Below are 27,890 nucleotides of genomic sequence, written 5' to 3'. Positions count from 1 at the left end.
GAGTCTGCTATCTTTTCCAGAAATTCAACGCAAGTCCGATCTACAGCCTTGCCATCTATTCCAATAGTTGCAATTCACAAACTGTATTCATGGAACTGAGATATATCTCCAAGAGCTAGATGATGAAATGGATTTAATATTATTTATTTGTCGCATTTGTACCCCACATTTTCCCACCTATTTGCAGGCTCAATGTGGCTTGCATAGTACTGTCAAAGGCGTTTGCCCAGTCGGTTGATAACAAATGCATGGTTATATAGTGATCGTATGAGATATAAGTGGAGGGTCGGAAGGGATGAAGATTGCGTGTTGTCCAGTACGATTATAGTCATGCTGTGTTGCTGGGTGAAGAGGCTTACGTGGGGTCGTACATCAACTGACTTCATCTTTATCCACAGGTTTATTAACACCTGGGGAAAATTTGGGGTTGAACTTTTCCCTCCCCTCTGTGCATGAAAATATCCATGCTGTTTCACAGTAGATAGGGCTGGAGTAGTACCAGGGCCGGGCTGGCAAAAAATCAAAATCCACAAATCACAAAGGACGTATCCAAAAAAATGAAAGGCAAGAAGTTACTCTACTCTCAATATTACATCTCAATCCTTGTTTTGTTCACTAGCGAAACTGAAGGCCATCTTCCACACATTCGTAGCCATCTCCATACTAGTATGCAATACTCGCAAATCAAAGGAGATGTAAAAGACCAAAAATCAAGATGCACAAATCGCAAAGGCCTTACCAAAAAAAGAAAGGCATGAGGTTACTCTGCTTTCGAAAGTAAATTGTGTGGCAACCTATATAAAATCCATGGGCTAGTGACGACATTGTAGCTTCTCCAAATTGTTGGCATCCATTTTGGCACACAGGTATTTAACAGCTGACATCAAGTAAACAAACGTGATAAAAATATACTGCTGTGTAACAGGAGATCTAATCCTGTTATACTGGACGTGATTAGACCACATATGAATGATGCAGATCACATTTTCTAGCACTGAAGCTTCAGTTGCCTGCTTGATCAGGGTTTTTTTCAATAATTTTAAAAGTACATAGAAGATGCTTACCAATCCTAGTCTAAAGCATAGGGTTACAGACACTACAAAAGTCAAAGAGAACAGCCCTTTGCAACAGCTGAAACCCAAGCTTGTATTTTTTCTGTTTGTCAGTTTGTTTATGGATTGGGAAAACAAAACAAAAGCTGGCTGTGAGCTCTATTCTGGTGTGAAGACAATTTCCTCAGACACTAACAGTTACCCTCAGACCTTCACAGTGAAAGTTGGGGGCATCGTGCAAAACCAAATTTTTACCAAGGTACAAAACTCACGTAAATCCATGTTCTTTGAGTATCTGTTTGTTGCAAGCTTATTCACTACCCTTGTACCTACAGTATTGTGGTAGTATTTACAGGATCTGCATCTGCACTTGGTAAGGGATATAAGTACATAAGTAATGCCACACTGGGAAAAGACCAAGGGTCCATCGAGCCCAGCATCCTGTCCACGACAGCGGCCAATCCAGGCCAAGGGCACCTGGTGAGCTTCCCAAACGTACAAACATTCTATACATGCTATTCCTGGAATTGTGGATTTTTCCCAAGTCCATTTAGTAGTGGTTTATGGACTTCTTCTTTAGGAAACCGTCTAACCCCTTTTTAAACTCTGCCAAGCTAACCACCTTCACCACGTTCTCCGGCAACAAATTCCAGAGTTTAATTATGCGTTGGGTGAAGAAAAGTTTTCTCCGATAGTATCAGGGGGGGGAAATGCATTGGCAATAACAATCCAAATTCAGAACAGATTCCCAGCATCCTGTCTCTAAAAATAACCAGTCCAGGTCACAAGCTCCTGGTAGAACCCAAAAAGGAGATCAGATTGTGAACAGCTCATTTTCAAGTGATGGCTTTTCCTAGTCTAACAGGTTAATCCTCTTTTATGGATTTTTCCTCCAGGAACTCATCCAAACCACTTTGAACCCAGCTATGTTAGTCACCTTGACCACCACTTCCAGCACCAGACCCCACAGCTTAATTATATTCCATATTTTAAAAAACATACTTTCTATGATTTGTTTTCAACCCACTGAATGTTAGTTCTGTGGAGTGTCCTCTTGCTTCAGTATGGTTTGAGAGGATATCTCCTGTCCCCTCTCAGCTATCTCTTTTCCAAGCTGAAGAGCTCTAATCTGTTCACCTTATCTTATAAAGGAAAGTGTTCCATCGCCTTTACCATCTCTGCTGCCCTTCTGCAAACCTCTTTGGTTTGCAGATGGGATAACCAGATCTGTACATTTTATTTGTTTTTATTTATTTAGATTTTGCTCACACCTTTTTCATTAGTAGCTCAAAGTGAGTTACATTCAGGTACACTGGATATTTCTCGGTCCCAGGAGGGCTCACAATCTAATTGTTACTCAAGGTGCAGACGCATCATGGATTTACATAAAGACTCAATGATATTTTTTTTTAGTTCTTCACTCTGTTATTTTTTTGTTTGTTTGTTTTGTTTTATTTTGGGGACTTGGTAGTGAGTGTGTGTATGTGTGTGTAGTTTTTTGCTTTTTTTTACAGCTACAACACACAAAGGGCCCTGTTTACTAAGACGCACGGCTATAGTAAACAGGGCCCTGTGTTGAAAACGTCAACGTACTGCTTAGAATGAATTCAACATCTTTTTATAGAATAATGACTTCTAACATAATCCAGAATGCTGTACCTGTAGTTAGGTTTATTTTTCCCTATACTAGCCCACTAGCCCACATGGAGAGGGCCATTCAATAATGGAGTGTCTAGTTTGAAACTATTCTATAAAGGAAAGTAGGCTACAGGTGAAGCAACAGGTCCCAGGACTCAGGTGAATAAACCATTTATTTTCACATTTATATCTCTTGTCTGGCTGAGTTATTCAGAGGGCTACTCCATAACCCCACCCGGGGTCTCACAGAAGACAATAGTTCCAGATTTGAGACAGAGATACTTTACTGATACGATTAAAAGTGCTTTTTTTCCATTGCAGAGCCTATTGCATTTTTGTTCATCTTTACTACAAAATAGAAAGGCATTAAAAACATATCTATTAATGGGTATGTAACGTATCTCTGAAATCACTTTTAAAATATTGATGGATTGTTGTGAAAATATGTTTTGTTTGTTTTAGTTTTGTTTACGTAAAGTATTCTGTGTATGTTCTTTTCTTTTAAGCCACTGAACCCCCTGTTTACTAAGTCGACCTAGTGGCTGCCGCGCAGCAATGCCAACACAGCCCATTCAACGTGAATGGGCTGCGTTGGCATTAACGCACGACAGCCGCTAGTGAAGCTTAGTAAACAGGGGTGTTAGTTTTTTAGGTGGGGTATCAGTTTTAATAAATAAATACAATATATTTTTATTACATTTGTACCCCATGCTTTCCCACTCAATGTGATAGGCAATGGAGGGTTAAGTGACTTGCCCAGAGTCACAAGGAGCTGCCTGTGCCGGGAATTGAACTCAGTTCCTCAGGACCAAAGTCCACCACCCTAACCACTAGGCCACTCCTCCATATCCTGCAGTCTAGTTCATCTCACATGCAACTCCAAAGAGGGCGTGGCCAAGGAAGGGACATGGCAGTGCTTCCCAGGATTTATGCATAGACTTATGGAATACTTCTATTTCTGTGCCTGACAGGTGTAAATGCTCACGCCTAAAATTAGGTACAAAAATGACTTAAGCTAGTATTCTGTAAAGACATTCCATGCAGAACTACCTTTAGAGAATTTGCGCACAGAATGCATCATCGTGATGCCTGATGTTCTGCGCCGTTTACTGAATTCCCTCTAACAGTATTAATACATGTAAAGATAGCAGTACATATTAGTAATGCTAGCTGATAAATCAGTTCATTAATTTTTATGGGGTCCCTTTACGAATGCGGCAAAAGGGGGCTTGCACTGGTGTCGGCACGTGTATTTACGTGCCAAGGCCTCCTTTTATGGCAGTGGGTAAAAGCGGGTCTTTGTTTTTTCAAGAAATGGCCGAGCAGCAAGTGAACCACTTGCCATGCGGCCATTTTGGGGGGAGCCCTTACCTATTGAGGTGGCGGTGAGGGCTCCCGCGCTAACCCGGCAGTAACCGGGCAGCACAGGGCACTGCCCAATTATCACCGAGTGCACATCGACGTTACAAAAATAAAAATATTTTTTTTGAGTGCCAAAAATGGCGCATACCGGGGGAGGGAACTACCACCAGGCTGCTGCGGTAGCCCCGGTGGTACTTCCCTTTTAGCGTAAATGGGCCTCTATGTGCGTTATTTGTTGTTGTTTTTTATTTGAAAAAACATTTGCACCCATACTGGGAGGTCAAGATGGCGTCGTGAGCGGTCGTGCTGGAAGTGAGCTCTGACCCTTTCCTTCCAACTAAACAAATTTTTGGTGCTAATGCCGCATACTAAGCGTAAGGCGACGCTCCGAGGGATTCCTTTACCTTAGGGATCGTCCACCCCGGCAGGACAAGGACTCAAGCGCTTCTTCCCCGCTCTTTCTCGTGGAGGCGGTGTGGATTCCTTGACGGGGGGAACTGGTGAAGCTGTCCCCCCGCTGGAAGCTGAAATATCTCTTTCCCCACCATGCTTGACGCCTCCTCTGTGCCCTGCAACGAACGCCAGCCGCGTGGGATCTACTCTGGAGTCCGGAAGGGGCGATTCGGAGAGGCCCATAGGGGAACTCGGCAGAGCTGAGACAACAGTGATTGCAAGACGAGATACAGAGGTAAATCTGGACAAGATTTGGCGGAAGCTTCTAGACATTGAGAAAGCCTTGGGACGTTCCTCAGAAGAGGTAAAACCTTTAAATTTACATGTGAAAGAAGTGAAGGACTCCCTAGATATGGCTACACAAGATTTTTCCACAAGAATTGAGGCCTTACAGAAAGAGACTAAGCAGACTGTAGATTTCAAGGTGGCTGTGATGAAGGATAATCTGGATATCAGAAGGAAGATTGAACAAATGGAGAACTATAACAGGAGATTGAATTTACGTGTTTTGAACTTTCCTAGATTGTTGGGTGTATCCCCAATTGATATGTTTGTAAGATTTTTGAAAGAAAATTTGAATTTTCCACAGGAAGTAGTTCCTCCATTAAATAAGATTTACTATATACCTAGCACAATGAAAAAGGTTGAAGGAGAGATATCAAATGATTTACAAAATGTCACAGCTATTTTGGAGCAATCTATAGATGATGCAAGTGAAAGAGGGACGTTGTTGGTGTCTTTTGTTTTTCAACAGGACCTGAATGCAATTATGAGATTATATTTTAAATCAACTAACCGTATTTTTGCAGGTCAAAAGATTTGGCTTTACCCCGACATGACAAAATCAACTCAAGAAAAAAGAAAAATGTTTCTTTCTATGAGGTCAAAAGTTGTTGATAAAGGGGGAACCTTCCTCTTGGCTTACCCGTGTAAATGTCTCATAAGGTTAAATCAGACAAAATTTGTTTTTTATGTTCCTGATCAGCTTAAATCCTTTCTAGAAGTAGAACAAAGTCAGAGTTAAAAGAAATGTAGAGAATTACGACACCATAATTTTGGAGAAATTAATTGATAATTTGAATTTTGTTAAACTTCACTAATCCCTGCTCCCTTCTTTTCTTCGCCTTACTAGGCTTTGAGGTCTAAGGAAGCCAAATTGTAATGGATTGTAAGTTTGAAATGATTATACTTGTATGACTGTTATGGCTGTGTTTAACTTGACAGTTTGTTATATCTGTTAAAGTTTATGCAAATAATAATAATTTAAAAAATTATTATATAAAAAACATTTGCACCCTAGTACATTGGCCTTATTTTCTTCCATTTTCTCAGGTCCCAAGTATTTTGAAAGCTCTTTGAGAAAGGTATTTACTGTACCCAAATTCTAATACTAATGTGAAGCAAATTTTGAGAATTATTAGAATGGTGAACTACATTATATCTTTCTTGAATTAGTAAGAATGAAATAATGTTCACTAGTGCAGGTTACACTGGAATATCAAAGTGTGAACAGTAATAAGCTCTGAAACAATAATCCATGTCTCCTGTTCACCCAGTAATTAAATGGTTGCTATGGTGATTAACGTCTATACAAAGATGAGGTGTTAATCAGCTATGAAAATGGGTTTACTATTCAGTCAAGTGAAGCGATAGCATTTGAAGCAGTAGGCATTGCTGGGAGATAATTGCCCGAATTGATATATTGCAAGCTGAAGGCTAGCCCATAGTGACAAGGCAAAAAAGACAATTACACTCTGATAATGCCCACTCCAGATTCAGGCATGCCCTCCAGTCAGAGTTGACTCCTGGTGACCACACAATGAGGGACCCCTCCCCCTCGTGGTTTTCTTGCTAGGATACAGGAGTGGAAAATGCCTACTACAAAGAGTATTATCATGATTAGAAAATGCATTTCAAAAATATCTGGATCTAACTTAGCTAGTAACAGTCAGTGTTTAAAAACATGCTGATTGCCGCTGGCTGAATCCTGACCAGTAGACTGGTAGTACGTCAATGGCTAAAAGGATAAAATGAATTTTTCATGTAGATCTACACAAAAATATGCATTTCAGGACAATTCTATATATGCATATCTGCATCTCATGTTCTTTGCAGCACTTATTAGATTGTTCAGAGTTTGAGGATAATTTGATTTCAAAAACTATTATACCTACAATCATATTGTCAACTGAAAAGAAAATTCTTAGAATTTAAACAAAACTTGCTTAAAAATGAACACTGGTTGCCTGTTTCTTTTCACATCAATTACATATTACTTTTATTCGTTTACAAAGGCTTATTACCATCAGCCCCAAAATAAATTTCCAATTTGCTTATCCCCTATGTTCCCTCTCCCCCCGGCCCCCACAGAATTTGCACTCTTCTCAACAAGCTCTACTTCACCTTTCCTCCCCCTCCGTTATAAGTCTTGATACCATCCCTGCCACGGCGTTCACCTATGCTGGACCTAAACTTTGGAACATCCTATCGCTTGAACATAAATCTGAATCCTCATACTTAACTTTGAAAAATTTTCTTAAACTCTGGCTTCTCAGTGATGCGTTTTGGGTTTTTTTTGTAATGATGGGGACACACACTTACATCTTCTCTGTTTTCTCTCCATAACTCATCTTCAGCTTTTATTGAAAATCACCTTGCTGCCATTTTGGCGATTGGTGGTATAACAAATTAAAGGAAAATAAAATAAATACATACATACTGAGTTGCCAAGATTCCTTTTATCATGTTTAATACATTTAAAAGCCCTTTCAAAAATATTTTCCAGTTATACTCACAGACAACAGAGTGTTCAATAAAAAAAAATCTACTAGTCCTACAGCACACGTCAACATTTCTAAGCATTATAATAGAAAACTGTCAGTTCATTAAAGGATTGGGAGAGGTCTAGACTAATGATTTAGAAACCAGGACCATGAGGTCCAAATCCTCAATCTTCCACTGGCATTTATTGGTGCCTTTGAGATGGCGGTAACGCCTCCTGCTCTAACCGGACAGAGCCGTGGCACTACCCAATTACCACCGGGTACACTCCGGCACTACAAAAATAAATATATATTTGGAGTGTCGGATATGACAGCGAGCTCGGGGTATTTCCCACCCCTAGCACCGTGTTGGGCTTACTGTTGCTTAGTAAAAGGAGCCCTAAGTTCTTCAAGTGTGGGACTTTTAAACCTTTGGTCCTCAAGAGTCACAAACAGGTCTGGTTTTCACAACAATGTAAGAGATATATTTGCATACAATGGAGATAATACATGCAAATATCTCATGCATATTCATTTTGGCTACCCTGAAAACCAAACTTGTTTGCAGTTCTTGAGGACCATAATTGTGTGTGGGTATCCTGATTTAGGAAGTTATATAGGTGGGCTACTATTAAGACAAGTTATTTTACCACAAGTCATGCATGCTATTTTAGCACAGGGTCTCATTAAAAATGTTTAGCCATGAACTCTTACAGTAAAGATGTTTAAAGTAAGAAGGCCAAGGTCTTGAAGAGTCAAAGAGGGGTATTTTTCGATATGATGTCTAGGTGGGACTTTGGTTGTGCTAAATGTCCCAAATCTAAATAGCAAATGTAACAAATTTTGAAAAAGCAAAACATCTTTTTTTTCGAAAAAATCATTTGTAACAAGGATTTGTGCTCTGTGCATTTATCTTTTCATACAATTTAAAATAAAACATACAAGTGAAAAATGTAGAAAATCAAGCCACTGGGGATGTAGGAGGGGGCTAGCATTTTTAGCAGACTGGTCCCCCAGACATCCCAGGAGAGCAATGGGGCAACCTAGTGGGCACTGCTGTGGATGTCATATAAATGCTCCCAGGTACACATCTCACCGTTGCTCCTTTAACTTGTCTGCTGAGCCCTCCAAAACCCACCCAAAACTTACTGCTCCCAGCTGTACACAACTACAGTAGCCCTTATGGGTGGTGGGGGCACCGACACGTGGGTACAGTGGGCTTCTGATGAGTTTTGGAGGGTTCACATTTTCCACCACAAGTGTAACAGGTAGGAGGAGGTATGGACCTGGGTCCATCTCTCTACAGTGCACTGCACCACCACTACTCCAGGTACCTGCATGTTGCTCCAATGGACCTAGCTATAACATCTGAGGCTCTAATAGAGGCTGGTGAGTACTATTTCTATTCACATTTTTGGAAGTGTGAGGGGGTCATCGCTGAATCCCTCCAGTGGTCATTTAGGGCGCCTTTTTGTGCCTTATTCATCCTCAAAAACAGGTCTAGATCAAAAGTTTTCATCCTAGACATTTTGGTTTTGTTCTATTATGGCTGCAAAATGTCCAAATGTTAGGCGTGTCCTATACTCGTCTTAATCCCACCTTCAAAACGCCAACACAACCCCTTGTAATTTGGACCCACTGCAGACTAAATGCATAGATGCCTGCAAAATAGGTTTTGAAAATACCGATTTGGACGTTTTCAGAAGAAATCCGTCCTAATGGTGCTACATGATACTTTTTGGACATTATTAATACTCTTTCGAAAATGAGCCCCAAATTTTTCAGATTTAAAGCAGGTTATAAAAGATGGGTTTCTGGACTTGACTACAACCAGAGAAGAAGCAAGGCATATTAATTAAGGAAGGCTGTTCCTGGACATGAGGCTGGATTCTATATATGGTGCCTAAAAAATCATTGCCGAACAATACCCACTTAAACAGTATTCTATAAGCTGCGCCAAAATTTGGCGCAATTTATAGAAAACACACTTAAGCGGAGAGTTGCATGTAAATTTAGGCAAGGCCATTTGCACCTATGAACATGTGGTGCAAATGCCTGCACCTAAATTTACATGCAGAGCACCATTATTCTGTAATTACCATGTAACTCGAACCCGCATCCCCATTCCGCCCCGAAACGCCAATGACCCTCCCGTTTCCATTCCCCCTTTTTTGGACCGTGCATACATTTTAGACACATATCCCACACCTAACTTTACACGTTGGTCCAAATTAAATCTAATTAGTGCCAATAACTGCCAATTATTGGCACTAATTGGCTCATTATTCTATTAAATTGCACGTGCAAATCAGAGGAAGAGACCATGCAGGAGTATTAATGGCGGTGCAAAACTTGCAAGACCCGAGCGCTCCCACTCCCCTGCGCTGGCAAACAGAGCATCTTTTGAATTTCTCTGCCATAGTGTTGATCTGCAGCTCTCCGCGCCTCTTTGCCTTCGGTTTTTTTTTCACTCAAACAAGCGCTGCCGAACGATTGAACAGAGAGGGAGAGAGAGAGAAAAAAAAAACGACGAAACCGCTTGCTAGTGCAAGCATGTGGAACTTTTTTTTTTCAAGAGCTGTTGAGAGGCGGGAGGAATCGAAGAGCAAGGAATGTCAACAGAAAACCACTAGAGCACGACAGAGCTCGCAGCTCATTTGTGCCTCTGGGAGATTTTTTTTTTTTTTTGGCGGGGGGGGGGGGGTTACAACTAAAGAAGTGGCTGCCTCTCCCAAAGGCTAAAACACCTTTCCTCCAAAAGGGCTGGCCCTTCCCAGACAAACAAGGGAGATGGGGAGGAAGGGGGAAGGGACCCACAAACCCCCGAGTTTACCACCCTAGAAGCTGGAGAAGAAAAGACCTTTATCTCCTAGCCTCTCAACAAGATTCCACAGGTACAGAAGGTAACAATCCATTTTTTCCCCAAGTAAAGAGAGAGAGACTAATGGGCTCACCTCCTGCCTGCTGGAGACTGAGAAAATACTGAGGCAAGGGTCACATGGCCAGGGCTCTTATTGGCTCTCTAGAGTCAGAAGTTTCTCAGTCTCTGCCTGTTGGAAGGTGTGCCCAACCCATCAGTCCAACCCTGGGCCAGTCCGGAGGGACGCTAAGGAAATAGCATTTGCACCTGTATGTGTCTCACAGTTAACAACACTGTGAAGAAGTTGTCTTGGAACCACAAAGCACATTGTGGAGTCACACCCACAGCACCCGCACTTTTGAAAAAAAAAAAGCTACACACAGCTTTCATACATACACATATAAACAATAACCCCCCCCCCCCCCCAGGTGAGAAAGTTGGCGTGGAACCCCACAAAAAAAAACTTTCACACCCCGGGTGGTTTATTGCTTATATGTGTGTATAAAAGCTGTGTGTAGCAGTGGAGCGCTGTGGAGGTGCAAACATAGGACACGCTGTTCCGAGTATGCACATAGCATCGACGCTTAGTGCCTGGCCTACGCATGTGCTGCTTAGCGAGTGGCGGTTCTACACATGCACTGGTGCTTTCCTACCGAGCTGCTTGCTGTAATTGGGAGTGGCTCACTTGCATGAGATTTCCATTCAGCATCACTCGCTATTTCAAACTCATTAACTTTTACCAGGGATCTAAAAGCAACAGGCTTTTTATGGGGACTTTTGTGCATCAGCGCCTGAATACCAGCGGTGCCCAAGCAGCTCCTGGTTCCGCCCAGACTCCACCCTCGATCGCCCCAGTGCTAAATGAACAGTTCCACAGCGGTCTGCTTGAATTTTCAGCAGCACTATCCAGTTCTGTGCCGCTGAAAATCTAGGTATAATCCGGACAACGCTACCTAATCAGGTATGAGTCCCTTCTACATGCTTATGTGGTAGTGAATATTGGGTCCAATACTTTTAAAGCAAGAATTACTCTCAGATGTTCCCAGGCCAACTATATGATTATTCCCCCTCCTACATAGCTGTGCCTTGCTTTCTCTTGCAACTCTGTTTTTTGTTGTTCTGCTCCCAACTTGTGGAATGCCCTCCCTCCTGACTTATTGAGCATTTTCCATCTCACAGATAGGCTGCAGAGAATACCTTCTCCTGCTTTAGACTTAGCCTGGCCTCAGAATGACATCCTATAGTATATCTCCTATCAAACTGAGCTCTCTTTTTCATCAAGCACTGCCATTTCCTCCCCTCACCCTCCCCACTGACAGTTTGAACTTCGTGGGTGTGGCTTGGATCTCTTTCAGGGAGAGAAAACTAACAACTTATAGCAGCAGCTTCAGAGAGCATTTTCCATCTCACAGATAGGCTGCAGAGAATACCTTCTCCTGCTTTAGACTTAGCCTGGCCTCAGAATGACATCCTATAGTATATCTCCTATCACCTTCTCCCACTACTCCAACCAGAGTTACACCTAATCACACTGACCACCCTTCAACATCTTCTGTCCTTCTGTGACTGTTCTCTTGTGCTTGACTGCTTAAATATTTTAAATTTAAATGCTTTACTTTTTGTCTATTAGATTGTAAGCTCTTTGAGCAGGGACTGTCTTTCTTCTGTGTTTGTACAGCGCTGCGTACACTTTGTAGCGCTCTAGAAATGTTAAATAGTAGTAGTAATTTATTAACCGCCTTTGTGAAGAGATTCACCCAAGGCAGTGTACAGTAGGTACAGTTTCACTCATAATTAAAGATAGTCTGAGAAAGCTTGGAAAATAACCACATTTTCAGACCCTTTGTAAACTTCCTGTAGGAACCATGAAGACGGAAGCAGTATTGTAGAAAAGCGTTAGTACCATAGCAGTGTTATTTGAATGTTCTAATTGTGTGCTTATTAGATATTCCATCACTATTATGCATACATCATATTATATTTCTGTTATTTGAATTTTAGTGCTATTAAATGTGTATAATTTTGGTCCTGTTTCATGGTAGTCCTATTATTAGGTTTCAATTTGCTGTTTTCAAGTTTTCCTCTTTCATTGTATTTATGTTTATACTTGTTCATTTTATGTTATGCTGTTAAAAAGACTGTAAGTTTGATGTTGCTCTACCTACTGTTTATCTTCTGTTTTTTCTACTGTGTTAAATCTGTCTGGCTAGCACTGAAAAATAGATTAAACCTTATATATAGATATAGAGATATACACATATTGGTTAGATTGGTTTGCTTTTTTTTCTTTGTTTGTTTGTATTTTGTTACCATGATTTTTTTTTTTTTGTTTCTTTCAAAACAGAAACAAGGGCAGTCATTGCAAATGCCATCATTAAACAAGATAACCCATTTTCATTCAAATAAAACTCCACATCACGGGAGGGACGGTTTATGAATGTAGGAGGCTAGAGCTTATTGCCCTTCGTAGAAAAAAGGACCAAGTATTCCACTATCCAAGCTTGCCTTCAAAACTTACTGCAAGACAGATCTGAAACAAACATTCCTGTCTAACTCATATGATTTAATCACTTGACTGAATTATCTCTATGACATTATTTCTGAGCTAGGTTAATTATAGTACGTGATTCAGGTGGATCTATGACACTACTGAGCTATATTATGAAGCAATCAACTGTGTTTAGCAAGCTTATAGTTTATGAAGCTGCCACTCAATTGGTTATTTTCATAATTGTGTAACTACATGCACTTCACTTCACTTCTTTAGGTACCAGGCGTCACATTTATAGTATATTTCTGCTACCAACACAGTTAAAGATGACAAATCAACTTGATGGTTTGCATCTATTTAATCATTTCTTAGTGTCATTTAGATTGGAAATAAGCAGTAGTTTTTTATTAGAATGAATGATTCCAGGTAAATCTGATATTACATGATTAATTAAATAACTATCAGCAAAAACGGCCTTTAAAAATAAAAAGGGACACAGTTCTTGCATTAAAAAAAACCTTTAATAATGAGATTTGATTGAAGAGAGACTCGACACGGGCCGTGTTTCGGTGCTACCGCACCTGCGTCAGGGGTCACACCAATGACAAGGAGGCTTTAACATGCAAATTCAGAACATCTGATGATTGTCTATAATATATTTCCTCCATATATCATAAAATATAGAGCTCACGCATACCTTCAGTGTGAGTATCAACAAAGACGGGTCTCTCTTCAATCAAATCTCATTATTAAAGGTTTTTTTTAATGCAAGAACTGTGTTCCTTTTGTTTTTAAAGGCCCTTTGGGCTGGTTTTTTTTGGTTGGACTTTGTTTGTACTCAGTTCCCTCTCATTGTTACTTTATAATTAAAAAAACTATAAAGTCACCATTATCTCCTTCATTCTACATAGTGTGTCAAAGGTTAGGCAGTAATTAGGTTCATAACTTTCATGCTACAAAGGCAATTATGCGACAAAACAGGAGTAAAATGGCAGGTATGCAAGCAAGAGCTCTTAGGGACCCTTTTACTAATCCACAGTAAAAAGTGTTCTGCACTAGTTTTGGCATGTGGAATTGGCACGCACTGGGCCACTTTTTATCGTGACGGGAAAAAGGGCTTTTTTAAAAAGGAGCAGTAAATGGCCGTGCGCTAATATTAAAATTTTTCATATGGCTATTTACTGCCTGAGCCCTTACCGCCACCTAATTAGAAGGTGGTAAGGGTTCACTTGCTACTCGTGCTGTAAGGGGACAGCGCCCATTTCAGAAACAACCAAATCCTAGCCATTTGGTCATGGAAGGAGCCAGCATTCGCAGTGCACTGGTCCTCCTCACATGCCAGGACACCAACCGGGCACCCTAGGGGGCACTGCAGTGGACTTCACAAATTGCTCCCAGGTGCATAGCTCCCTTACCTTGGGTGCTGAGCCCCCCCACCCCCCAAACCCCACTCCCCCAAACCCCACTCCCAACAACTGTACACCACTACCATAGCCCTTAGGGATGAAGGGGGGCACCTACATGTGGGTACAGTGGGTTTTGGAGGGCTCACATTTTCCACCACAAGTGTAACAGGTGGGGGGGGGGGGGGATGGGCCTGGGTCTGCCTGCCTGAAGTGCACTGCACCCACTAAAAACTGCTCCAGGGACCTGCATACTGCTGTGATGGAGCTGGGTATGACATTTGAGGCACCTTTTCGAGGCTTGGTCGTGAAAAAAAGGGACCAAGTAAAGTCAACCAAATGCTCGTCAGGGACGCCCTTCTTTTTCCATTATCGGCAGAGGACGCCCATCTCTTAACCACACCCCCGTCCCGCCATCGGTACACTGCCACCACGCCCCTGTGAACTTTGGTCATCCCTGCAACAGAAAGCAGTTGAGGATGCAAAAAATCGGCTTTCGATTATGCCAATTTGGGCGACCTCGGGAGAAGGACACCCATCTCCCGATTTGTGTTGGAAGATGGGCGTCCTTCCCTTTTGAAAATAAGCTAGCAAATCACCTATAGAAAGAAAGGGAAAAGGCCTCATAAGTCCGTGGTAATACAGCACCCTACAGACCGGTCTGTCGAGTGCTCCACTCATGCTCAATTAGAGCTCAATTAAAGCAGTGTCCACTAGACCCCAATCTATCATCGGCCATAAAAACCCTTTCAAAAAACTTTACCAATAACTCAGTGAACAATATAAACTTTATATGCAGCATGCAGCGCACTTATCTTTTCCCAACGGACCCGTTTCATTCGCAGGCTTCATCAGGGATGCAGTGCTGCAAATCAAAAAACAACTTGTAGAAACTTCAATTTGCAGCACTCCATGCCTGATGAAACCTGAATGGTCCATCCAGTCTGCCCAACAGTCACACTCATTATCAAGACATGATTAAACCAGTAATGAATGCAATATAAAATACTTGATCATTGTCTCTCTGGCATTTTGGGACACAGACTGTTGAAGTCCGCCAGGCCTTATCTTTAGTTTCCAACTACTGAAGTTGCCGTTCAATCCCACCTCCAGCCTATCCAAATCCGTCTTGTCAATTGTAGGACACAGACCGTAAAAGTCTGCCCATTGCTCCCCTCACGTTCCAAATTACTGGAGTTTCTGTCGAAGGCCTCTCCAGCCCATCCTAAACTGGACTGCCATATATGGGTCTCAGACTGTACAATCCTGCCCAGCACCGGCCTTAGTTCTTCACAGCCAGAGTCGCAATCTAAAAGCGTCACTCGACATGCAAACACACATGCAACCATTTAAGTTTTATTTTTTTATATCATTCATTTTCTAATTAGAGATCTTCTGTGTTCATCCCATGCCTTTTTTGAATTCTGTCACAGTTTTTTTCTCCACCACCTCCCTCAGGAGGGCATCATGGCATCAACCATCCTGCCGTGTAAAAGAATGTCCTGACATTACTCCTAAGTCTACCACCCCGCAACCTCAGTTCATGTCGTCTAGTTTTACCATTTTCGTTCTCTGGAAAATAGTTGTTTCTATATTAATACCTTTCAAGTACTTAAACATCTGTATCACATCTCCCCTGTCCCTTCTCTCCTCTAGGGTATACATATTTAGGTCTTCCAGTCACTTCTCATACGTCTTTTGGTGCAAGCCCTATCCATTTTTGTCACCTTCCTCTGGACCACTTCAAGTCTTTTTACATCCTTAGCAAAATATGGCCTCCAATACTCTATAATACCTCCTTTAGCTGAAATAACAACTTCTGATTGTTTCCTGTGGAAACTAAACTAAGCTTTACAGCAGGTCATTTGCAATGATCTGTAGGGTTTACTTCTGTAGATCTGATCAATTTTCCGGTGGTTCTATCAAAGAATTTTCTTAGTCTTCCAGATCTTGCTTTGACTTCAGTAGTTTCCATGTAACTTCCATTTCTTAATGAATTTGACAGTTGAAATTGTTAATTGGAAGAATTTAGAGCTTCTTAATAGCCTTTCCCTGCTCTGTGTGAATTATCTTCACTTTCAAATGCTCAGACAGCTGCTTAACGGAGCTTTTGGTTGTTTAAAGTCCAAAGAACAGTCATAGTTTGCGAGGTTAGAAAGGTTATAGAATTTGTTCAACCCTGGAATTGTCTTCACCTAATTAAATGAAGGCCTAATGAGTTGGGTCTTATTAACAACTTATTGAACAACTTAAAAAAAAAAAAAAGCAATTAATCGAACTGAAGGATGTCCAATCTTTTGTGCTTGCCACAGTCACTGTTTTTTATTATTAGCAATCTCTTAAAATCAACAAATAAAAAGTAGTTATCATTAAAATTTGCAGAAAGACGTCATGTTTGACTTTGTACCATGTAGAGTTTATGTACGTTTCTGTTCACTTAGGGATTCACTAAAACATACAGGGCCCTTAGGTGAACTAACGTTTTAGTGTGTGCTGTGTAAACATCCATAGGAATATTAAGGGCATTTATACGGTTAACGCGTGCTCATTTTTAGCATGTGATAAAAACGCTAGCATGCCTTCGTAAGCAGGGCCCACAACTTGACAAGAGGTGCCTAAACTTTGGCACCCAACTTTGTATTTCATTCCAGTACAATTCAAAGACTATAAGCAGTTCCTAGAAATATTAGAATCAGACTTAAATTTGCTACTGAAACCTTATAAGTCACCCTAAATTCCTTTGTTTAAACCCACAAGGTTGGAAGAATGTAGACTCCAATTTTATGGTTGCACACCCAAAGCTGTGAAATACACTATCGAAGGATCTGCATTCTATTCAGTTTCTACTTAACTTTACTACTTTTGAGATTGCTAAATGTTAAGGTGATTGGGTTTTTTTCTGTTTATTTTGTGTTACTTTTGATGACGTGAAATTGTTCTTTATTTAGTTTTATAAGTATTCCTGTTTTTATTATGTATGTTAATTGTAAGCTACCTAGAACTGGTGATAGAGCGGGATATACATTTTATAAATATATACTAGTGATATCAGAAGACCAAGAATCAGTAACTTCTTATAGAAAAACAACATTTACCATACGATTGTATACAACCTGGCTTCCAGGATTTATTTTAGATACATAAATAAATAATAAATACAAAATATCAATTTGGGCCAAAGTTCAATGATTGGCCTTTTTATATCATTATTTCTGATAAACTGGTGGGAGGAATGGTTTGTGTGAAACAAAGATTGATATTTTGGTAATAGAATCTTCTCAGAGTTATCGAATGCATTCTATATATTCTTATACAGTAAATAGGAACATATAGGGGCCCATTTACAAAGGTGCAGAAGCACAGCAAGAAAGAAATGCAACCTGTGTAGCACATCCCCGATCACTCCCAGCATGCTCCTTGTGTGCCATCGGCAAGGGAAGCCAGTGGACAGGGCACAATTTTGGCGCCCCAGCTTTCCTTGAGCCCTGTGTGGCTGCACCGGCCGCACACAGGGCCTCTTTTACAAAACCATGATACTGATTCTTGATGCGGCAAATGAGAGGAAGCTCAATCAATTCCTATGGGCTTCCTCTCATTTGCCGTGCGGGAATCGCTAGCGTGGCTTTGTAAAAGAAGCCCATAGCTAGCTATGACCCTGTTAAGCTGTATCAGTGCAGCCACCATGTTAATAGTTAATATGGAATGAGTGAATGTGTGCAGAATGGGTGGGGACTGCACTTCACAGTTACCATGTGCTAACTGGTAATAAGGAAGATGACACTGTGCCGTTAATGGTAACTGCATTATGTTAACTACAATGCAATTAACACATAGCCACTGAATGTTAAACTGTTGGAAATGCACCCAAAAGTTAACACAGAAGCACTGCAGTAACCGCACATTAATTCTGTCAATTAAGAGGCAATTTATAAGTGGGTGTCTTCATTTAGGTGTCCCAATGTTGCGCGGTGAGAGCCTCGATTCCATTACAGAATACTAGCACAACCCAGCCTTGGCACGGCTTACATTTATATGCTTGCAATCGAACTAGTCATAGACTTGGCGTAACTTGACAGTTTTCTGTAAGTTGCATGTGTTAGGTGGCAGCACTATCCATGCCCCTCCCATAACGTGCCCATGTGAATGCCCTCTTGCATTTACACACTATCCCCTGGATTCTATAAATGGCACACAAACTTCCACACGCAAAACTGCATGCTATGCTGAGACATGCGCACAACTAGATTGGCTAAGAAGCCAATTAGCGCCAACAACTGGGTGCTAGTGGCATTAACTGACAACATTTTGGATTTGTGCGCACATCTTACTAAGCACTATCTTATAAACCGTATGCGGTGGTGGGTGCCGGAGTGCGTAGGCCAGTTCTTGATCGGGAGCGATGCAGTTCTGGGAGTGGGCTGGGCTGGTGGCCGGCTGGTTCACTTATTCCTCCAGCCTTTCCACCGGGCCGTTGGCGTCTCTGCATTGTGGGCCTTCTTCCTGCGCGCTCTGCCTGAGCCACTTGCCGCTTGGCTTAGTCACCGGACCAGATCAGGGTCGTCTTCTACAATGCCCGTCCCAGCTGCTGCGCGTTGGCAGCTGCTTCGCGTTGGAGAGTCTTGGAGAGTCTTCCACAGTCCATTTTAGACCTTCTAGCCCTTTCCCTTACTTCCTACCCTGTTCCTTTTACCCTATCTAATGTAATTGTAATTGATTCCTGTACATTGTAAACCACTTTGAGTCTGCTTCATGTGGGAAAAAGTGGGGTATAAATGTTCATAAATAAATAAAGAGCCATACACAATCTTAGAGAATGCAACTCAAAAGGGGGTGTGGCCTTGGTCGGGTCAGAGCCGCTGACTAAAGCTGAGCATAGTATTACTGAATGCCGGAGATCCATGCCCAACTTACTCACCGGAATTTACACCAGGTTTCCGTCCCAAAGTTTGGTGTGGTAATCGGCTCTAGGCACTATTCTATAAACTGTGCCCAACTCAGAACGCCATTTTTTTAAAATTGGGATTTATTAACCGCCTTTATGAAGAGATTCACCCAAGGAAGTGTACAGCAGGTACAGTTTAACATAAAAGATAACAATTTTGAGTAAAAATGACCAAATATAAACATAAATATAATAAATGAGGTAAACTTGAGAACAGCAAATTAAAACCTAATAATAGGACTGCCATGAAACAGAATCAAAAATATAAACATTTAAGAGCACTGAAATTCAAATAACAGATATAATACAAAGTCAACATAATACTAATGAAACATCTAATAAGCACGCATTAGAACATTCAAATAACATAGATATGATGCTAATGCTTTTCTACAATACAGCATAACATATAGCCAACAGCAGATATATAGATGGGGACAAGATGGATGGTACAGAGTCAGTTACATTTATAGAACAGCGCTCCACACAGACTTTTTTGGCACATTTACCGAGTCTAGTCCTATGCCACTTACAGAATAACTCTTAGATGCAAATTTGCAAAAACACTTGGCATGTTAAACAGCTTTAACTATATGCAATCTTTTGACTATAGAGGTACCTACTTTACAAACTCGGAAAGCAAAAGCGCGTGCATACTTTTTTTTCTTTGAAAATTATCCTGGGGAAACCTATGTACACAGATCTGCGCACGCTATCAGGTGTGTGTAATTTTGAAAATCATTCTAACAGTAATTTTATAGCAGGGCACTTAGTTTAAGAAGGCTAGTAGGCACCAACCTAGGCATCTAAGGTCCTTCATAAAATAATCTCCAAGGGGTCCTTTTACTAAGGCGCATGACTGGATTTAATGTGCTAATGATTAGCATGCGCTAAATGATAAGATACCCATTATATTCCTATGGGAGTTTCATCATTTAACGCATGCAAATTGGTAGCGTGCTAAATCTGTTAGGGATCTTTTTCCTATGGTGCGCTAAGTGTCTTTTCAAAATATCACACTAAGGAGTAATTCTCAATAGATCGCTTAAAGTTAGACACAAGGATGATGCGTGTTAATCCCAAATTCTATAATGGCAGTAATGCGCACCATTGCCATTACAGAGTACTAAGTCCACATTTACAAGCCTAACTTTAGGCGCATACACGTTTGACAGCCAAATGGCTAGTATAAATGCACGCACCTAACTGTAGGCAATTAGGCACATAAATGCTAGAATTCTATAACCTGCGCACCTAGCTGCTTGACCCGCCCATGACCTTCTCAAGTCCATGCCCATCCCACCTTGGAGTTGCATGCTCTGGAATTTGAGAGCACAACTTATAGAATACTACGAGCAGTTATGCACATAACTGCCAATTAGTGCCAATTAGCATTAATTAACACCAATTATAGCCAATTGGTTGTTAAGGCCAATTAGCATCTAATTCATCTATTAATTTAGGGTATGTGCACAACTGACCTTATTTATTAAGTTGCGCTCACAAAGTTTCATGCTAGTTGGAAATATGGGCAAGCAATTTTCTACAATTAGGGGTAAATTGCAGAAATTGTGTCTATCTAGCAAGCACGGACAGTTAGTTACACCTACTGCCGAGCAGATATAATATATCAATGCCTAAATCATTTATTATGTGTGTAGATTAGCATATTTTATTATCTTCATGCACACTTGTGAATTCTGCCCATGCTTCGCCCAAACCCTGCCCTCGTATATGCCTTTCAACAAAATACATGCCACTATTTAGGGAAATTTTTGGGATAGTAATTTTTCAACTATTATTAATTTATCAGCCTAAAACTGGAGTTTCGTTTAGAGACCGAAGAGCCATTTCAAAAAAAAATGGCATTGAAAAAGGTACTCCCCCAACTCCCCCAGCACAGCAGATCTCCTTCTCATATTCATGTACATGTTTATAGGAATAGAAGGCCTTTTCCAAAAACCTCTTCTCCCCCTCTTCCCCCCCCCCCCCCCTCTTTTGCAGGAAAGTCCTTTTTGAACAAAGCCTGCACTGTTTTTAAAAATGCAGTAGGGACAAACCTGAGTGCCCTGATATTGCAAATTATTTTCTTTAACAAACATAAAATGAGAATTTTGTAGTGGCATTTCATGAAGGATGGGAAACAATAAAATGAAAAAGGTTAGCGTGGAATTTTGAAACAGTACATGCATTAACCCACTTAACCATTAGAAGTATATTGGAAAATTACAAAATGGAAGATTTGTTGAGCAAGGATGACAATATAATTAAACAAATATTCATTTGAATGTACTTTATCAAAATGAAGATTAAAATATCAAATAACCTAGATACATACATCCTCAGATCAGGGGCGTAGTCAGCCACCCAATTTTGGGTGTGCCTGGGCCCAACATGGGTGGGCAGAAGAAATCTGCCCTGTCCCAAAAGTGATTTGTTGCCTCCCTCTCTCGCCTGCATGCCATATGGTCTCTCGAACATCCCCCCTCCCCCGCATACCTTTTAAGTAGCAGATTTTCACTGGCAGTGAGCAGCAACTAATACACACTGCTCGTGTTGGCCCCACAGCCTTCCCTCTGATGCAACTTCCTGTTTCCACATACGCGGGAACACATCAGAGGGAAGGCTGTGAGGCCGGTGCAAACAGTATGTATCAGTTGCTGCTCGCTGCAGGTGAAGATCTATTTACATGGTATGCAGCAGGGCCAGTTGTTAGGAGTTTTTGCTGGTGGGATTTGAGGATCCCTGCCAGCCACATCAAAGGTGTGCTGCTACTGGGTGGGACTGAGCCCAAAGTGGGTTTTGGTACATAAGATTATAATAAATGACTGAATAATGTTTAAAATTCTTTACTCTCATATACTTTACTCTAGGGTCCCTTTCTTCTTATATACACGAGTAGTTTCTTTCCCATATGCTCCTTCCTGGGCACTTCACTCTACTCATCTGCACTTACTTGTTCCAACTCACTTTGTTCTCTCTCCACTAAGTCTTTTTGTTTCAATATTGTTGCTCCTACGTTATCGAACTCACTACCTTTGGATCTCTGGTTCGAACTTTCATTCAAGAAATTCAAAGCAATACTAAAAACCCATTATTTCACTCAAGCTTTCCCTTCATTTGGGTGGGAGAGTCAATACCTAAAGGTCGACGGTGCCCCGGGCTACTCCTATTTAGCATTTTCACATTTGTCATTATTCTTCTATGCATTTCTCCCCCTTCCTTTTTGTATCATAGAATGAGCATTTTAATTGTTACCTAAGCCCCTTGTCGCCTCTCGTTTAGACTACTGCGGTCTGCTTCTTGCTGGCCTCCCACAGTCACCTCTCCCCTCTCCAATCGGTTCGGAACTCTGCTACCCGTCTCGTCTTCCACCAGGGTCGCTTTACTCATACTACCCCTCTCCTCAAGTCGCTTCACTGGCTCCCTATCCGTTTTCGCATCCTGTTCAAACTTCTTCTACTAACCTATAAATGTACTCACTCTGCTGCTCCCCAGTATCTCTCCACACTCGTCCTTCCCTACACCCCTTCCCGTGCACTCCGCTCCATGGATAAATCCTTCTTATCTGTTCCCTTCTCCACTACTGCCAACTCCAGACTTCGCGCCTCCTGTCTCGCTGCAACCTACGCCTGGAATAAACTTCCTGAGCCCCTACGTCTTGCCCCATCCTTGGCCACCTTTAAATCTAGACTGAAAGCCCACCTCTTTAACATTGCTTTTGACTCGTAACCACTTGTAACCACTCGCCTCCACCTACCCTCCTCTCCTCCTTCCTGTACACATTAATTGATTTGATTTGCTTACTTTATTTTTTGTCTATTAGATTGTAAGCTCTTTGAGCAGGGACTGTCTTTCTTCTATGTTTGTACAGCACTGTGTACGCCTTGCAGCGCTATAGAAATGCTAAATAGTAGTAGTAGTATATAAATCTTATTTTCTACTTCAAACTTAAGAATTTATTTGTAAACCAATTCTTATTATTTGCAATATTATAAATAAAGATGAAATGTGAAATAATAATAAGAAAGCTGTAGATAGAGTTTCATAAATGGGAGAAAGCTGTACACAGTATAAGATCCCTTACTATAGAAATAAATGTTTCTAAGTACTATGGATATTAAGGGGCTCATTTCAAAACAGAAAAACATCCAAAAAGTGGAACAAAGCAAAAACATCCAAATCTGCTATTTTTGAAACCTATTTTAAAGACGTTTTCTATGCAGTTCATAAGCAGTGCATCCAAATCACAAGGGGGTGTGTCTGGGGTGGGATTTCGGCGTCCCCAAAAGTTGGACGTTCTTCTGCCATAATGGAACAAAGCAAAAATGTCCAGGGCTAAAAGTTAAACATTTTGGTCTAGACCTGTTTCAATCATGATTAATTCACAAAAAGGTGCCCTAAATAACCCAATGACCACTGGAGGGATTAAAGGCATGACCCCCCCTTACTACCTCAGTGGTCACTGACTCCCTCCCACCCCTCAAAGATGTGAAAGAAAGAGTACATGCCTGCCAGCCTCTATGACAGCTTCAGATGTTATGGCCAGGCCTATTAGAGCAGCAAACAGGTCCCTGGAGTAGCCTAGTGTTCAGTGCAGCGCACTAGTGAGCTCTCCAAAACCCACCAAAAATCTACTGTACCCACAAACAGGTAACACCTGCAGCCATAAGGGCTATTATAGTGGTGTACAGTTGGGTACAATAGGTTTTCGGTGGTTTTGGAGGGCTCATTATACAATATAAGGGGGTAACAGTAAGATGGTGCCCCACTGCTCTGCTGGGATATCTGTGTGGCCAGTCTACTAAGAATGCTGGCCTCCCATACTTTCCAATCGCTTGTTTTTGTGTGCTTTTCCTTGGATTTTTGTTTTCAAAAATGGTCCTAAAAGATAGATGAACCGAGTACAAAAACATCTAGCAAATGACCATTTTTGAAACAAAAAGACAGATGTTTTCTGGTTTGAAAATCACTATGTTTGCCACTTGATTTTTGCACATTCTCAGCAAAATTTCCAAAATTGGATTTAGATGTCATATGTCATATCAAAAATTCCCCTCCACCCGAACAAACTATTAAAGACTAAAATAAGGAAAGAGCAGTGAACTGTATTTTTCTTTTCTGTATTACTTAAAACATTATTGCTAGGGTGGGATTGAATTAGATGCTAACTCTAGCTTTATTGCAGTCATTCAAATATTAACAAATTAAAGCAGAATATTCAATGTATTCAGTGGTCTTTTTTGGCTGAGTCATAAGTGGACAATGGGTTTCTTCTTGGCTTTTAGGCTGATTTAGAACTTGTATACACTGGGGGGAGGGGGGGAATTTAGTAGCCTACTACCTGCCCCAACTAGGCATACAGGACTAGATTCCATATATCATGCCTAAATATTTGGCGCCAAAATGAAATTTGCCTAAGCGCATTCTACAAACCATGCCTTAATTTAGGCGTACTTTATAGAATAAGCCTAAATTTCCACGTGATTTATAGAATACGCCAAGCGTCAGTCCATGCAACTAAATTTAGTCATGGCCAATTATGCCAAGAAAAAACTAGTATAAATCCCAACACCTAAATTAGGCACAGAGTGGTGTATTCTATAACAATGTAAATAGATTTTAGATATGCCCAACACTCATGGCCACGCCCCCTTTTCAAGTATGCGACTTAGAATTTACACACAGTACATTATAGAATACGCTTAGACAGTTCTGCGTGTAAATTCTAATTAATGCCAATTAGTGCTGATAATTGGTTAACATCCAATTATTAGCGCTGATTAGCTTATTAGCATTAGCTTCTGCGCACTGTTATGGAATACGCTTTGATTTCCAAGTGGAAATCTCAGCACAATATACAGAATCCAGGCGACAATGTTTGAACTCAAAGGATTAAACCTCTGTTATAGGAATATTATATATATATAACCCTCTGCATGCTATAATGTTTTACTCACTAAGCAAGAGTGGTGGGAGAGAAGGGTTTTGTTTTGTTTTTAATTTTATTACATTCATAGTACGACATAACCACAGAGCAGGCTATTAAATACTTAAAGATAATCAATGTTTATGGAAATTTTTATTTTTAAATGCTCATTTATGTGAGTTGGTTTTAGGCCTTTCACAACAAAATGATAACCATAGTTATTCTCAATCCTTCCTAGGCAGCAATCATCCACTATTTTGGCTACAGAGAGGTGTTAAGACTCATCCCTCAAATTATAGTTCTCTTGGCTTTTATTGCTACCTTTCCATTAACTTTCCCAAACTAGCCTGCAATTTTAAAGCAAATAAAAATAGATAACAGCAGTTTTCTAGCATACAGATTTGGCTGTTCTCTATATTTGGTTATCAACACTTCAGCCCTTCCACGTAAATGGACAATGGTAAATAATTTCTTTAAAAATGCATTGTTTGTACATATTCGCAAACCTAGAAACTATGCCAAGAATGTAAGCACAGATAACTTGCCATTTAAAAATCTACTTGTTAATTTGACTGATATAATACTATACTAGCAAAATTATTAATTTTACTTATTGCTACGTAATAGAACATTAAAATGTTCAGGAGGGGTAGTTATTTCTTTTTTCCATAGTTAAAAGCAAAGCTTAAAAGAGAGAGTCTAGGTTCCATTTCAGAGATCTAATGGAATTCACAATGGTGCAGGATTCATTATTGCTTGCCAATAATATCATAAGGGATTTCTCTGGGTCTGATCAAGCAATATTTAAATGGTATATGCACGCCATGGGAGTCTGGTGCATGTGGTGAATCATTCTCCAACCTCCACACACAGGTGGGTGTGGCATTTTCTGCACAGTTATTGCAGGCTGACAAAACACATCATACTACCAAATTATTTGGGGCCCTTTTACTAAGCCGCGGTAAAAAGTGGCCTGCCCTGGTTTTGGCATGTGAAATTGGCGCGCTAAGCCTTTTTTACCGCAGCAGGAAAAAGGCCTTTTTTTTTTTTTTTTTTTAAATGGGGCTGTAAATGGCCGTGCACTAATATTACTTACTACCTCAGCCCTTACCGCCACCTATTTAGAAGGCGATAGGGTCATGCGCTACCCACGCGGTAGCCCTACCGCGGCTTAGTAAAATAGCCCCTTCGCGAATTTTAGCTTAGCAGTGATATGGTTTAACATACTTCCAGTTTCGGAATTCTTTTCTTAAAATATTTTTTTTTCAGGACTATTGAGGTCAAATGAAACCTATTCTTTGGAAGGCCGAAACAATTATGCAGACGTACGCCTAACATGCAGCAGAGGCAGCACCGTGTGTACAAGGCGGTTCCAGACACTGTCACAGTCATTGCCCTGCTCCTTGCTAAGGGGTCCAGACAACTCTTGGGCATGGTCTCTCAGTTTACTTTTACCAAAGTCATTGCCCAAGTAACAGTAAACTCTGGGGAAGCAACAGAGAACCCCGTCACCTCCTGTCTGTTCTTACAGCCTGAAATCCCAAATATTTTCTCATGACGCGCAGCTAAACTTAACAAATTCCTGCCCATGAAAGGAAAAAATAAAATGCTTATTATTTTTCTGACTGGTACCAAACCGTAGCTCACAGCAGCATTAATTGCCTTTCTTTCCTGCGAACGCTAAATCCGTGCTATTTTCGCTCTTGCACCTGAGTATCAAAAATTGCTACTTACTTTTCTCACAGTTTTTGAGTGACGCACTATGAAACAGTGAAAAAGCCCCTTATGCAGGGCGTCTTCCGCCCTGCAAACTTGGCAGGAACCATACTATATTGAAATACAGCACTCGCCATATAAGGAAGCACTGCTAAACATGTCATGTGTAATTTATATGCGCTCCTCCGCGCAGAATTAACCTTTCGGTAAACATGCTTGGTCCACATTAAAGCCAAGTTCCAGAGGATGGATGCCAAGCGAAGCAGCAGAAATTAACTTTTTATTTTTGCTGTGCAATCTGTGCACCTAAAGCTCGTCATTAATAAAGTGAACTTTTTTTTTGTTTTGAAAAAAGACAAGTATATGCACCTGTTTCACTTTTTTTCTAATACTGCAAAACGACGTTCTGGCTGCTTCTGTACTGCTGCTTGTGGAAGAACAGACAGGAAGAAGCTGCCCTAAGCAGAACTGCAGCTGCGACCTTCTGCTTTTTTTTTTTTTTTTTTTGCTAGCGATGGTGTGGGATATGAAACCATAAACTGTGGCAACCCAGCCCCAGCATTACAAGCCCCTGAAAGCTGCGTCTTACCTCCCCCCCCCCCCCCCCCCCCGCCACCCTGCACAGTTCAGTACCATTTCCGAACAGCCCGATGGAGGGAAAAGAAAACAACTCTGAAAATGGAAACTTACCTCTCACATTTTTTCGCAGGGGCGGCCAGACTGTGGATAGATTGCCCAAGGCATTGTGGGATTTTCATTTATTACCCGATGATAAATGTCTAAAACTGCACTTGTCAAATGTCCTTGTCACAGAAGCATTGTGACAGCCACAACTCATTCAGCTGCAGTGAAAAGACTGTTGAATTTAGCCCAGTGGACTCTTATCTCTTGCGTCTGCTTTGCCTTGCAGCCTACGCTGCCCCTCCTCCCAGCCACAGAACCCTACCGGGAAGCACTGGGCGTTCTTGTCCAGCCTTCACAATGCAAAAATCTGTCCGAAGGCACTACACTGCTTTTTTTGTTTCACTAAACAGTTAACCACGAGCAGCATTTATCGTTACCATACTCTGGGTCTTTTCCGTTTACCAGGGCGTAAAGAAAATGAAGCAGACATAAAGGAGTCTAACAAAAATACCCCTAGAAACTGCTCTTGGTATCTTCCATCTTTTATGTAAAACATTATAACCTCTGAGCCGTACTGTAGTGTAAATGAGACACATATATATTACTGTTTCTCGGTGTTGCCCGCCTGGACAGACAAGAGCCAGATTAATGAAAGTAA

At 41.0% G+C, this 27,890-nt stretch overlaps 1 protein-coding gene across 12 annotated transcripts in view; it reads right to left on the bottom strand.

Annotated features, from left to right (window-relative positions):
* Positions 1 to 27,517, bottom strand: part of MBNL1 (muscleblind like splicing regulator 1) — a 320,658-nt gene extending 293,141 nt beyond the window's left edge. For 4 of the 12 annotated variants that reach the window (XM_030216344.1, XM_030216352.1, XM_030216353.1 and 1 more), the window contains exon 1: positions 27,299 to 27,514. The gene's annotated coding sequence lies outside the window, so the exon portion shown is untranslated. Of the gene's footprint in view, positions 1 to 26,626; positions 26,699 to 27,298 lie in introns of those variants that run through there. The other 8 variants (XM_030216348.1, XM_030216349.1, XM_030216355.1 and 5 more) reach the window with 6 other exon arrangements.
* Between the last annotated feature and the right edge of the window lie 373 nt (positions 27,518 to 27,890).

This window comes from Microcaecilia unicolor, chromosome 10 (assembly GCF_901765095.1).
Source record: "Microcaecilia unicolor chromosome 10, aMicUni1.1, whole genome shotgun sequence".
In the NCBI taxonomy this organism is placed as follows: Eukaryota; Metazoa; Chordata; class Amphibia; order Gymnophiona; family Siphonopidae; genus Microcaecilia; species Microcaecilia unicolor.
This window is presented reverse-complemented; position numbering and strand designations above follow the sequence as displayed.